The sequence below is a fragment of the Oryzias latipes genome, chromosome 4, assembly GCF_053564925.1.
Source record: "Oryzias latipes strain Hd-rR chromosome 4, Olatipes_Hd-rR_3.1".
NCBI classification, from domain to species: Eukaryota; Metazoa; Chordata; class Actinopteri; order Beloniformes; family Adrianichthyidae; genus Oryzias; species Oryzias latipes.
In genome coordinates this window covers 5626911-5641793 of record NC_136240.1, presented here as the reverse complement: position 1 = coordinate 5641793, position 14883 = coordinate 5626911, and the positions used below count along the sequence as shown (strand labels likewise).

Genomic DNA, 14883 nt, shown 5'->3' with positions numbered 1-14883 from the left:
ATACACAGATATTCAAATTACCTGCTCATTCCTTCTCTTTGAATACTGGCATAGAGGGCATATTTTTTGTTTATTTATTTTTTTGAAATGTAATCTCATGTATTTATATCTGCGTGTACGAGGAAATACCAGTCAGAGTAATTTGTGACAAAATGATTCTATGAATATTGTCCATTTGTATAGATGTAGTTAGGACATGTAAACAGTTGTGGATATGCCGTGTGTTGGTGTGTGTATCTGTACATGTGTATGAGCAACAACTCATATAATTTACAAATGACACACATCTTATCCCATGACCTTGTATTATCACCCCCGCCCCCCTTTGTTTTCATCTTTCTTTCTGTCTCCCCTCCTCTTGTCCTGTCGGAGCAACTAAAACTCAATAAAGTTCAGCTTCTATTGCAAAAAGGGGTTTACATTAACATACTCAAACAGTAACAAACAACCCCAATGGTAAAAGCAAAACATGTCCATCACATGAGTGACTCAGCTGCAATCTGTGTTCATTTGCTGGACAGGACAAAGAAAAAAAAGTGGTGGTTTTGGAGCCTGTTACGGTCATCAAAGCTATGAACAGGTATGTTAATCATAGAGTGAGCGCTTAAACTTTACGTTAAGATAACCGTGTCTGAAAAATCACACAGAACTAAGAACCTTTTTTGTTGTTGACTCCATGTCCCCTCCCTGTTATCCTTGGGTTTCCTTTGGGTTTCTGGCAGGGGTTTGTCATAGAGTTCTTTTTGTTTATTGAACTGTTTGTAGGCTCCAGCAGGTCATCCTGCTGCACAAAGTTCCACTTTGCAAGAACCCCCCTGGATCTCAGTGGAGTTCCTCCTGGCTAAAGCACTTCCCCCTCACCATCCATTTGACTGTGCCATTGACCTAATCCCCAAAACCCAGCCTCCCAAGGGTCACGTCTCCATCAGCAGGAGGCTATTGCACCACAAACTAGGTCCACCATCATCCCACCCATTTTACTGAGAACCACACGATGGACTTTGGATTGTAAGGTCAAGGTCTTTGTTCCTGACGTTTCTGCTATTTCTGCTGGATGTCCCCCTCATTGCCTGTTTATTCCTCCCAGTCTTTGTCCCCAGGTCCTCAAGTGAGGACATAATTCTTGAATGGCATCCCGGATCAGTGAGGACAGCTTTCCTAGTGGCACAGTATTTCTGGGGGCCCACAGTTTCTTCTAATAATCTGTCTTTCATCGCTGCATGTCCTGTGTGCTTTAGTGTGCCATGTAAGCCTTCTGGGAGTTTGCTTCATCTTTTGTCTGTCCCTTCTCACCCCATGTCATACATTGCATTCATATAATAATAATAATAATAATAGACAGGTTCTCCAAGATGGCTCATTGACATCCTCCAAGGAGTTTGCTGTTGTAGTGGGGTAGCACGTGTTTTGCTTAAATAGTTTTCCTGAGAAAATAGCCTCAGATCGATTTGTGGCAGCCTTCTGGAGGGAGTTTTGCAAACTTCTGGGGTTCAAGGTTAGCCTGTATTCTGATTTTCATCCCCAAACCAGTAGTCAAGTAGAGAAATTCAACCAGGACTTAGAAACCTATGATCAATGTCCAATCACATCCCTTTGATAGATTATTCATATTACTCTGGTCAATTCTTCAAGGATCTCTCACCTTCCAGGTGGCCAAAGGATGCCAGCCCCCTCTGTTGACATTAAGAGTTGTCTGACTCAACTTCAGGTCCTGTAGGTGTGGTGCAGCGGTGCCATCAAGTCTGGAGTCAGTATTGAGCCCTGTTGATCAGCAACCAGAAGAGGCTTTTGTTGGCCGCTAATTGCCACCAGACTTCTATCCTTTTACACCATGTTACACCATTTTACACAAATGCATGAATTTTATAAACTCGTATTCAGTCGCACAGAGGGCCTAAATCAAAAACACTCTTTACAAGATAAAAATTTACTGAGCACATTAAAGCTAATCTTTTAAGACTTTTAAACTCCCCCCTTTTAATTTTTTGCCCCGGGCAATTGCCAGTATTGCCCGTGCCAAAAACGGTTCTTGTCACGGTCTTTGGGTGCTTTGGTATTGCAGGCTGCTGCTCCTAATTGGATGCAGATGTTTTCAGTTGGTTGGTTATGTCTCAAGTATCTGGGGAGCTCTACCAATGTCACAAGTGTTGTAATACTGTGTTGGTTTCCTGTGTGTCTTGCACAAAGTTTCTGTGATTAAAGCCTCTTGTGAAAACGTACCTTCCTGCATTTGGGTCCTTGTGTCATGACTGACGTCGTAAACGTGACTAACCCAGACGCTGAAACCCGGAAGCAACTCACGATCCGAGAGGTGGTTTTTAGAAGAGATTTATTTTTACAGAGTTTCGTGTTTGAATCCTCTTCAGGTGGGGACCTATAGTTCTTGGGACGGACGTAAGGAATCCGCTTGAGGCAAGGCGTGGGCACCGAGGACGGTGGAACCAGCCTGAGGCAGGACGTGGACGCCGAGGACGGTGGAGCGGCTTGAGGCGAGGTGTGGACGCCGAGGACGGCGGGATCAGCGTGGGGCACGGTGGAGAGCTCAGGATGATGAAACCAGCGAGACCAGTGGAGAGGGAACCTGAAGGTAAATGCAGAGCGTGGTGAGTCAAGTAACTTAGCTTGGAAGGTAAATACTAAAAGGCCAGACATGAGCACCGGAGCGAGTATAACAAACTGGCGCTGAATTCTGGTGAGAAGATCCCTTAAGAAGACTGGCAGGGTGATGAGGAGATGAAGGTCAGCTGGTTCCAATCAGCAGAGCAGGCGCAGGAGCTGAGGGAGGGGGAGGTGAACTGACAGGCACCGTGACACCTTGGTGTTTGTCGTCATATTCTCATGTCCTTCAAAACGGGACCATACTGCCTCATGCATTAGCAAAGTTAATGCACACAGAGAAATCGATTACTCTGATACCAACATGTCACGCAGCCACTGGAACTACAGAATGTGTCATTCTGAAAGGTCAGGGGTCATCATTGTACTGACTGTTTTTCATCCCACCTCTTTCAACCATCTTGTTTTCATCAAGTCTATGTGGATGTTGTGTACTGATCAAAGAATCACACATATAATGTTTTTCTTTTCTCATTCTGCAGACAAAGCTCCTTCTGGATGTGGAACCTCAATCTACGTCATATAATCCATTAGAATATGCATGCAAGCAGGCACAGATTCCTCCACAGTTCGTCTGCTGGTTTCTGTTTCTAATTTACTTGCAGGTGAGAGTAGAAAGCGTGTGATGAGATTTTCTTTAGTTCTAGCTGTCATCTTCACTCAAAGCTCAGCTTTTCTGGCTCTGCTGCTTATTATCTGATTGCGCACATAAATTCCTTAATCTTGCAGATGCAAATTGATTTGCCAGACTCCATGAGTGAGAAACACTAAGAGTGGTAACAAAGGAGGAGTTTGTGGCATTGACATCATCTCTTTATAAATGGATTACTTTAATTAATGTCACCCTAAGCATAAAGACACCCCACCCACTTTTATTTTAAATCTGTAGCAAAACATTAGTCCTAAATTTCGAGGTTAGATTACAAAGGTACAAAGCGATATATGAAAACTGGCTGTTCGTGCTCAGCTATTTATTGAAGAGTTGCTGATGTCAAGAGACATTAAGATGTTTATTTTGAGAGCAACTTCTTGTAGGCTTATTTAAGGAATTTAAACAAGTTAGAAAATGATTGTGTAAATGAACATTGTTTTTGCCAAACAGCCAAAAAGCCATAGTAAGAGAAGGTTTTACTTGAGGTTTGTATTTGAAATCAAAACTCATTGTTACATGTGTCTCTAAAAAAAGGAAAGATTGTAGGCCAGAAGATGTTTGGCAAACCGTTACCTTCTTTAAGACAAACTGCAGGAATAACTAACAGTTTAAGGTTTCTGGCAGCTAAAATTATTGTGATTAATTCATGTTTTCTTTACAGTTGTGGTCCTCCAGCTCCTATCGTCCTTAGAGCTAAAGCTAACATAAGTGCAGAACATCTGCCTTTCACTCGTTCTCTGGAACCAATTGAAGTAACCACAGCTCATCTGTGTGGTCCACTAGAGCATGTCTCTGGTCAAAGCTGACCCAATGGCTGCTTCCTCTAAAAGCCTCCTTGATGATAACTCTTTGTATTACTGGCAGACTACCTTTATGTCAGCTACTGTCCCCTGGATTTTGAGAGGTCCCGGGAACCTCCATTAGTTGTCCTTTAGACCAGGCAAGGCATATTTATTTGTATAGCAGATTCTATGTACTTTACAGCAAACACTGTATAAAACATTTAAAAGAAACATTAAAGGCGTGATCAGTAAAATAAAAAGAAAGTAAAAAAGAACTGAATTTAAAGTCACCTTAAAGTACCTGTGCAGATGTAAACTTTTGGATACATACTAATCAAATGTAGCTGAGAACAAATCGGTCTTTATCTGGATTTAAATAAACAGAGCTTCAGCTGATCTAAGGCTTTGTGGAATTCTTTCCTAGACATATAGAGCATAGAAGCGGAATGCAGCTTCTCCATGTGTGGTTTTGGCAATAGGAACTGACAAAAGACCGGATCCAGATGAGCAGAGAGGTCTGGCTGGTACATACTGGGTAAGTATGCTAAACGATTTAAAAAGTTGTAAACCAGTAACAGATCTCTAAAGTCTATCAACTGGCACACAGCTAGCCAGTGGAAAGACCTCATACCTGGACTGCTGTGGTCTATTGTTTTGGTCCTTGTGAGACTCTGAGCAGCGGAGTTCTGAATGAGCTGTAGTTTCCTGAGTGAATTTTTTGGTCGTCCTGTAAAAACACTGTTACAGTTGACTAAAGATGAACCAGTTTCTCCAGGTCCTGACAAGACATCAGATGCTTAATCATTGAAATATGAAACACTGAAATAAGCTGATAGTAAGCAGATTTTGTGATTGCTTTAACATGTTAATCGAAATGAAGGTATGTGTCCACGACTACATCAAAGTTTCTGGCCTGGTTGATGGTTTTTAGATGAACTCTGTAGCTCTGTAGCAACCTCCACCCCTTTCTAAGCCCCAAAAGACAATAACCTAAGTTTTATTTTTGTTTAACTGAAATAAGTTGTGGTCCATCCAGTCATTAATGCCCATAATGCATTTATCAAGGGCCTGTACAGGGCTCATTGTAGTATAACTCAGAATCAGAATCCTTTGTTGTCAATGGCTAGTGTCTGGCTCGTCTGTGCTCCTGTACCTGACCATGTACCTCGTCTCTGCTCCTGCTCCTGCACTTGGTTGTGTACCCTACTTCTGGCTTGTCTCACGCCCCCAGCCATCCCCCCTACTTATCTGGATGAGGCCCATCTGCTGGACTATTCAAACATGTAGTTGTAGAGTTAGATAAGCTAATTCTTCTCTTAGAGTTCTGAAACATTGCCTGTTTGTCCTGAGGGATGATCCCTCCTTCATGTGGACACCCCTGAGCTTTTTTTATGAGTTTTTCCTTACCGTGAAGGAGGGTCTAAGGTCAGGGATGCCCAGTTTTGTTTAGTCTGTTTTGTTTAGTTTAGTCCATTACCTATTGAATTCTATGACTTTATGTTCTCTATGATTCATGTTTATTACACAGTTACCGGTATGAAGCTCATTGAGATGACTATTGTTGTAAATATTGGGCTATTTAAATAAAATTGAATGGAATTAGTGTCGTACTTTGCCTTCAGTGTACCAAAACACTGCAGCTTAATCAGCTCCATTTGAATCTGCACAGGTGCAGTTTCCACATCGACGGTAAATTGGTTACGAAAGACCTCAAAATTCCTTTTTTTGTTACCAAAGTTACCAAAGCGCCGGTCAAACTCATAGTGCTCAACTTCTAAGCAAAGTGCGTATTTGATGTTTGTCTTATAGTTCCGTCTTAGATTATATTCTTTGATTACAGCAACATTCGCTCCATAAATGAGACACACTGTAATCTCAATAAACATTTACTCTGTCTCCAATCAGTTTTTTTTTACATACTGTGTATTCAGAATTGACTTTCTCTTTGGCATCCTCAGGGCTAGCGGAGGTGTTGAGCTATGTTATGGGATCTGTATACATTATCAGCTTGATATATTATCAGCACAACATTTCGCTGGGCCATTAATAATAGTAATATAAAATGATCTCGCGGGTCGGATAAAATTATATGGCGGGCCGCATGTGGTCCATGGGAGTTGACTTTGACACGTGCCGTGAAGTGAAGTGAAGGGCCGCATGAGTAAATTATGGCATCATCAGCGTAAAAATTTATCTGAGAAGCCCCAATAGCTTCAGCCACATCATTTCTGTATATGGAGAACAAGGTCAGGCCAAGATGGAACCTTGAGCCACACTCTGCGAGATGATAAAAGGGTCTGACATAAAGTTTTCTGACGTCACTCCTTATGCATGGTTATTGAGATAGCTGGTAAACCATTTTATGCAACGTCTAGCCAGGCCAATGCTGGAAAGCCTCTGCAAGAGGACTAGGTGGTTTTACTGAGCCAAATGCTTTGGCCAGATCTATTAATGCAGCTGTGCAGACCTGTTTATTGTACATGGAGGTAATAAGGCTATCAAGGACTTTCAGACACAATATCATCCATGAGTTTGATTAAAAAGCAAAGAATTTAATCTATTTGGCTTTTAAATAGAATTTGCATAATAATTTGGAATGCGCTGTAAGCCACTTTGGGCAACTACTTCCAAGTTATCAGTGATAATATTATCCATCAGTATGGCGATTACCGTTGTGTCAAACAACGGTAATTCTGCTTGGCTGTGTAATAACTGGAAAAAGTGTGTCTAAAAATAAGATGTCTGCAATTATTTGAATTAAAAAAGTCAAAGACAAATATTTATTTTTGACAAGTGAAAACAAATGTAGAATAGCAAAATAAGACAAGAGAAGAATTTTATTAACAACAAAAATCCAGCAAGGATGTTTCTGCTTTCCCACATATCACTTTTAACAGATACACATTCCAAAATCCTTCACAATTTGTTTGGTATAAATATTAATTTAGTAGAAGTCTTCGGCTTTATATCTATTGAACCATGTTTCAGAGAGTGCTATTACCTCAAACCTGCTCGTCATCCTATTAAGATGATCCTTCAGTTAATGGAAATTAGTGTGACTGCTTCTAATGTTAAAGTGAATATTTGACAGTTTCTTGTAGATTAACGGCTGAATCAGTTTGAGAATTAATTTCAACCTCAGAAAAGTATTTGCAGTTGTCATTAACTTAGTTACAGAAATGGATATCTGGGTCCATGTGTCATGAGACGCCCCTTCCTCTGGCAGAAGGCAGGTTTGCCAGGTAGTTGAGCTGATTCATCTCACCTGTTGTAGCCTAATTAGCAGGTGCTGCTCTGCTGCTCGGTGCCATAAAGTCGCTTTTGCATCTACAGCCAGAGTGGGAGTTCCCTGTTTTTCCTTTCCAAAACTTTGCTGCTGTGGTTTTGTGCGTTGCATTTATGGCCTCTCTGGTGAAAATGTATTTAAGTGACTTTGGATCTTAGGCCCTTGGATGATTTTCTGTAGTGATGGGGAGATGAAGCTTCATGAAGCATTAAAGCCTTTCATCCTATTGGTTCACTCCAGTGCAATGCTTCAGAATTTTTTCTAGGAGGTCATCTATTGGATGCAAAAGTATCAGCTGAATTTGAAGTATGATGGACAGATGTTTTCCGCTCATCTTCGTGTCAGATTTTCACCTTTGATGTAATATTTGTCTTTCCAGCAGATCTGGTATAATTGTTACAGCTTAAAATAAGTCATTCAAATCAGCGCTTGTATCCCCCACTTTCTCATCTCTCTTCCCTTTACTCTCTTCCACCCCCCCCCTCTCGAATTCTTCCCCTCTCCCTCCCCACACACACTAAATGTGACAAATAAATAAAAAATAATACAACAAAAAGGGGTTTATACTAATTTACAATCTGGTTTCTCAAAGTTATATAACCTCTTTTTGTGTTAGTAAAACCTGTCCAACACAAATGGCCTTCAGCTCTAATCTGTTTGCTCAGCTGTTGGACAGAACAAGTTTAAAAAGAGAAAAAGAAAAAAAATGAAGTATGGCATTTTACAGAAAGCATGTGAATAAACATGTTAGCAAAATAAAGGAGTCTACAAAACATCTACATTGCTGTATACTTCCTTTGTGTGTGTTTGTTTATATTGATACAAATGAATAACTGAACTTTTTTTTTTCACAAAGAAAAATTAGGAAATCATGAATATGATCCTTTACAGTGAGGTCAGGGCAGTGATGGATTTGGATTTTATAGGTGTTGGTGCTGAACCGGTACTTCTAAGGTTGGGGGGCTGGGGAGTGGGGTGGAGGATGTCACCCCATCTTTAAAATAATTTGCTTGTTTTATGTTATCTTGCTGTACAGAACTTTTTTTTACCAAGTATGAAAATCAATAAAGACATTAAACAGTTCTGGAATCTGTGTTTACAAAATGAAAAAAAAAAAAAAAAAACAAGAATTTTCTCCAAAAACATTCAAGTGTGACAGAGCAGTATGACAGGGTGAAGGAGAGCGCAGAACTGAGCCTAAGATTTCATTCTTTCTGACAGTCAGTGCAGCTCTGAATTTTTGTTTATGTTCGCACATATTGAGCAGATGTTTAACTCAGTTTCACTTGTTTCTGGTTTATTGATGTGGTTGTGGTTGATTTGATGCTCTGGCTGACTGCAACACTCCTGAATGACAGGTTTAGACTCCCTGAAGAGCTACTCTAGCAACAAAGCAGTCGGTTTCAGATCAGGACGGAATCTGAGAGAAACTTCTTTTCTTTTGTTTTTTCCGAGTTCTCTGTCAAAATCAGGTTTCATCCTCAAACCTAAATTAAATAAAGAGATTTCATTATTATTATACTGTAGTTCTGTATTTGTCTCTGTGAAAGTATTATGTCTAGTCTGAAAAAAGCAAGATGTCCTAAAGGGGAGGAAAAGCTGTGAGAGTACAGGAATACCACTGGGCTCTCCTCAAGCCTCCGTTCCAGCCTCACAGCCAGCCTCTGCTCCTCCACCAGCAAACACACCCAGCCATGTACCCAGGCAGACTCTCTTGCTCTGGGAAACATCTGCATTTGGTTCTCTTGCCTAAATTCAAGCTGGTCTTTGATTTCTTTCCATGGTGTTTGTGGCCATAGCTGTGTATGCATTCTCAGTTAAACAGTTTATTCGCCATTAAATGATAGTTGGTTGAACAAAAGGCTGAACAGGATTGAAGGTTCTTCTGTTTTGGGAGAAAAAAACAGCAAGAAAAGAGCAGAATTTCCTTTCTGTTAAAGTGTATTAATGTGAGGAGGTCATTTGTCTCTTTTTGTTGTGTAATTTTGTTTACAATGGAATGTAAAGGTTAGAATTGTGTCTTGTGATCTCTTCTTTCTCTTTCGGCTTTTCCCATCAGGGGTCGCCACAGCGAATCATCCTTTTCCACCTCACTCTATCATGAACATCTTCTACCCTAACGTTAGCCAACTTCATGTCCTCTGTTAAGACATCCATATATCTCCTCTTTGGCCGTCCTCTTGCCCTCCGGCCAGGCAGCTCCATCTCCAACATCCTTCTACCAATATATCCACTATCCCTCCTCTGAACATGTCCAAACCATCTCAGTCTGGCTTCTCTGACTTTGTCGCTAACACAGGCAACATGGGCCGTCCCTCTGATGTACTCGTTCCTTATCCTGTCTAACCTGGTCACTCCTAAGGAGAACCTCAACATCTTCATCTCTGCTACCTCCATCTCAGCCTCTTGTCTCTGTCTCACTGCTACCGTCTCTAACCCATAGAGCAGAGCTGGTCTCACCACTGTCTTGTACACCTTTCCTTTGAGTCTTGCTGGCACTCTTCTGTCACACAACACTCCTGACACTTTCCTCCAACCGCTCCAACCTGCCTGCACTCGCCTCTTCACCTCTTTTCCACAATCCCCATCACACTGAACTGTTGACCCCAAGTACTTAAACTCCTGCACCTTCTTCACCTCAGTCCCCTGTAACCTAACGCTTCTACCTTGATCCCTCTCGTTCAGACACATGTATTCTCTCTTACTACGACTGACCTTCATACCTCTTCTTTCCAGAGCAAACCTCCACCTCTCTAGCTGTTCCTCCACCTGCTCTCTACTCTCACTGCAAATTACAATGTCATCCGCAAACATCATTGTCCAGGGAGATTCCTGTCTTACCTCGTCTGTCAGCCTGTCCATCAGCATAGCAAACAAAAAAGGACTCAAAGCTGATCCTTGGTGTAGTCCCACCTCCACCTTGAACTCCTCTGTCTGACCTACAGCACATCTCACCACTGTCATACTTCTCTCATACATGTCCTGAACTACTCTGACATACTTCTCTGCCACTCCAGACGACCTCATACAGTACCACAGCTCCTCCCTCGGCACCCTGTCATACGCCTTCTCTAAATCTACGAACACACAATGCAGCTCCTTCTGACCTTCTCTGTACTTTTCCATCAACATTCTCAAAGCAAAAATGGCATCAGTGGTGCTCTTACGGGGCATGAAACCATACTGCTGCTCACAAATCTCCACCTTCTTCCTAAGCCTGGCTTCCACTACTCTTTCCCACAGCTTCATTGTGTGGCTCATCAACTTTATTCCTCTATAGTTGCTGCAGTTCTGCATGTCACCCTTGTTCTTAAAGATCGGGACCAGAACGCTTCTCCTCCATTCCTCAGGCATCTTCTCACTCTCTAAAATCCTATTGAACAACCTTGTTAGAAATTCCACTGCTGTCTCTCCTAGGCACTTCCATACCTCCACAGGTACGTCATCAGGACCGACGGCCTTTCCGCTCTTCATCCTTTTCAGAGCCTTCCTAACCTCATCCTTTCCAATCTCTGCTACTTCCTGCTCCACAACAACCACATCTTCCTCCCTTCTTTCCCTGTCATTTTCCTCGTTCATCAGCTCCTCAAAATACTCCTTCCATCTTTTCTGTACACTCTCTTGGGTTGTTAGCACCTTTCCCTCTCTGTCCTTAATCACCCTTATCTGTTGCACGTCCTTCCCATCTCTGTCTCTCTGTCTGGCTAGTCTGTACAAGTCCTTCTCTCCTTCCTTTGTGTCTAACCTGTCATATAGCTCATCGTAAGCTTTCTGTTTGGCCTTTGCCACCTCTCTCTTCACTCTACGCTGCGCTTCCTTGTACTCCTGTCTACCTTCCTCAGTCCTTTCTACATCCCACTTCCTTTTAGCCAACCTCTTCCTCTGGACGCATTCCTGTACTTCCTCATTCCACCACCAAGTCTCTTTACCGTCTTTCCTCTTTCCAGATGACACACCTAGCACCTTCCTACCTGTTTCCCTGATAATCTCTGCTGTAGTTTCCCAGTCCTCTGGAAGCTCATCCTGACCACCCAGGACCTGCCTCAACTTCTGCCTAAATTCCTCACAAGTTTCTTCATTCTGTAGCTTCCACCACTTGGTCTTCTTTTCTGTTTTCCCTCTCTTCTTCTTCCTGACCTCCAGAGTCATTTTACACACCACCATGCGGTGCTGTCTGGCTACACTCTCTCCTACCACCACTTTGCAGTCATTAACCTCTCTCAAATGACCTCGTCTACATAGGATGTAGTCCACCTGAGTACTCCTACCTCCACTTCTGTATGTCACTCTATGTTCCTCTCTCTTCTGGAAGTAAGTGTTGACTACAGCCATTTCCATCCTCTTCACAAAGTCCACCACCATCTGTCCCTCCAGATTCCTTTCCTTCACACCAAACCTGCCCATCACCTCCTCATCACCTCTGTTGCCCTCACCAACATGCCCATTAAAGTCTGCTCCAATAACAACTCTCTCTCCTCTGGGAAAACTCTCTATGACCTCATCCAACTCACTCCAGAATCTCTCCTTCACTTCTAACTCACAGCCAACCTGTGGCGCATACCCACTGACTACATTCACCATCACCCCTTCAATTTCTAACTTTAGGCTCATCATCCTGTCTGAGACTCTTTTCACCTCTAGAACCCCGTTTACAAACTCCCCCTTCAGAATCACTCCTACCCCGTTTCTCTTCCTATCAACACCATGATAGAACAGTTTGTATCCTCCTCCAATACTACGTGCCTTGCTGCCCTTCCACCTTGTCTCCTGCACACACAGTACATCTACCTTCCTTCTCTCCATCATGTCTGCCAGCTCTCTGCCTTTCCCTGTCATTGTGCCAACGTTAAGAGTCCCTATTCTCAAACCTATGTTCCTGCCTTTTCCCTTCTCTCTCTGGCCACGGACCCTTCTGCCTCCCCTCTTTCTTCCACCAACAGTAGTCAAATTTCCACCGACACCCTGTAGGTTAACAGCATCGGTGGCGGTCGTTGTTGACCCGGGCCTCGACCGATCCGGTATGTCTAAAGTGTTGTGGATGATTCGCATGGTTATTTTGGCAATTTTTACGCCGGATGCCCTTCCTGACGCAACCCTCTCTATTTATCCGGGCTTGGGACCGGCACAGAGGTAACTGGCTTGCAACCCCTGTGGCTAGATTAATTGTGTCTTGTGATCTAAAACCTGGAAAAGGTTTTTGATCTTTATAGGACTTAAAATCCTTTTAAAGACAGAGTTTTAGCAACAGGAGTTAGAACAATATTTTACCCACGATCAGTACAGCTGTAGTCACAACTGCCCTTAACCCTTTATAGGGCAAGTGACTGTTTTTGGTAATTTCCACACCTGTTACTTATCACGCCCTTCCCCCGTCTCAGTGAGTTCAAGAGTCATGGGATCTTTACCCATGACTCAGCAAAGATCATTCTACATTATAGGTTACTCAATTGTGCAACTTGACCAATCAGCACAGAGCAGGGTCACATCAAATTTCCCTTTCTCTGCAAAATCAGAAAAAGTTGCTTTTGCAGCTCAGTTCACTGGACATTTTCAAAGGAATCGTCAAAACTAACCATGGTAAGTTGATGAAACTCATACATTTTATTGTTGAATACTTGTCTTAAGTGTTGACATATAAGTTGTTTGCGGAGAATTTATTGAAATGAGTGAAAATACGGCATGAAAAATGCAGGCACCATATTTGATCATACGCCCTATTCACTAAAAACAAAATTTTACTTGGTATGTCTGTTTTTGGACATATGCCCTATGCATCTAACAAACCATATTAGTGCATTTTCTTTACAAATAAAGAAATACAACTTAGAATATTATGTTTTAATGTTGCCAAATGTTTTATATCACTATACAGTGATTCAGGGAGAATTTAAACACTGTTTTTAGTTTATGAATAGTTATAAAGAGTGATTGTTGTCAGTTTATGATGTTATGAAAGTTGTTTTATTGCATGTGTTTAATTTTAAGTTTCCATCAATTTTTTATGGCAAGAGGAGGGAGACTGCTGTTGTGCCAGTCCACCCTGACATTAGTGATGTTGATGAGGATCAAGATGATGATGTGTCAGACCCCGACTTCGCCCCACCCACCAACAACCAGGACATTCCCAGACCCTCACACACAGTTGTGTGAGGGTCTATTCAACACTTTTGTTATTAGCACTTTTTGTTATTATCACGTTTATGTTCTAAAAGTGATGTTCAAATGTTCAAATACATAATATGTGTTTTTCTTATATGTATATATATATGTATACTTATTGGAATTTGTTTTCCCACTCACGGGCAAGTGACCAAATATGGTAACTTCATTGGCATTGATTTTCTACATGAAAATAAAAAAAATTGAAAAATGTCCCCAATGATATGAAGTCTTGTCATGTTCTCCAATAACACTCTAAGGTTGAATTTTTGAATTTTAGAGTATTTCAATGAGTGCCCTATAAAGGGTTAAGGGTGGATACAGGTTGTCTGCGGATGAAAAATGGGAAAACCTGTGCAGCCACGGAGGTGGTCCGTACAAACTTTTTAAATGGTAAACCGCCCGATGAGCCTGTAAGGCGAAAATGTTCATGCAAATGTTTTCTACGGGAGTGCTGCAGGTTTCCAGTTGTAGTAAAAAGGTACAAAACACACAAGGGTAAGTAAGGGGAAAGTGGGGGAGATGCAGATGTATTGTACAGATTTTTCTTTTTTTTCAACCCGCTCTATGAATTTACACTAGATTATTAATTATGTATTCGAACATTTCTTATTTCAATGTTTTATTGTTTATTTGTTCATTGCTTTTATGTTTACTTTTTAATTCTCTTTTTAATTTTTATTTCTGGTGCTTCCTTGGTTGGATCCTCTCCCTCTGGGTCAGCTGCTGCAGCTCTATATTGGGACCTGCAACTCTACTTCGCTGTGGTGGAGCCGTTGCCCGCCTGTGATGCTGCATTTGGCTGGATATGCAGCTATTCTCAGAGAGGGGGTCCCAAATATTAGCGTTTCCAATAACAACATTTTTTTTCATGCTCAGCCTGTTTCCCATTGTCTATCCCCATCACTTAGGGCACATGTGTCAAACTCAAGGCCCGGGGGCCAAATGTGGCCCTCCATGTCATTTTATGTGGCCCGCGAGAGCATAAAAGTTTTTAATTTCTTAAAATAAAATAAAAAATTGATGTGTATTTATTCATCTCTAGGGGGAATTGGACTTGAATTATGGGATTGGGCGTCTATGTATTAGGACTTAAACTCTGTCCATATAACCTAACCTGACAGAATCAAATGCAAAAAGATTTATGCTGGAGTAACAAGCAAACATATGCTTTCTATGTAACTGTAATTGTCACTTTAAAAAGTTAGAATAAATAAATAATGACTTATTTATCATTAAGGAGTAGTTACATTTATTTTTCATTACTTTTACTTACATGTATAAGTTATATCTGGCCCTTCGAGGACAACCACTATGCTGATGTGGCCCTCAGTGAAAATGAGTTTGACACCCCTGACTTAGGGGGTGGGAGGTCTGGGAAGGGGGCT

The 14883-nt window shown here is 41.7% G+C and overlaps 1 long non-coding RNA gene across 1 annotated transcript; it reads left to right on the top strand.

Moving 5' to 3' along the window:
- The first annotated feature begins 12509 nt into the window (after positions 1-12509).
- On the top strand, positions 12510-13710 carry LOC111947317 (uncharacterized). The gene is made up of 2 exons (XR_002873121.2): positions 12510-12913; positions 13322-13710. It is a non-coding gene; the product is annotated as an uncharacterized LOC111947317 (long non-coding RNA).
- The last annotated feature ends 1173 nt before the right edge of the window (positions 13711-14883 follow it).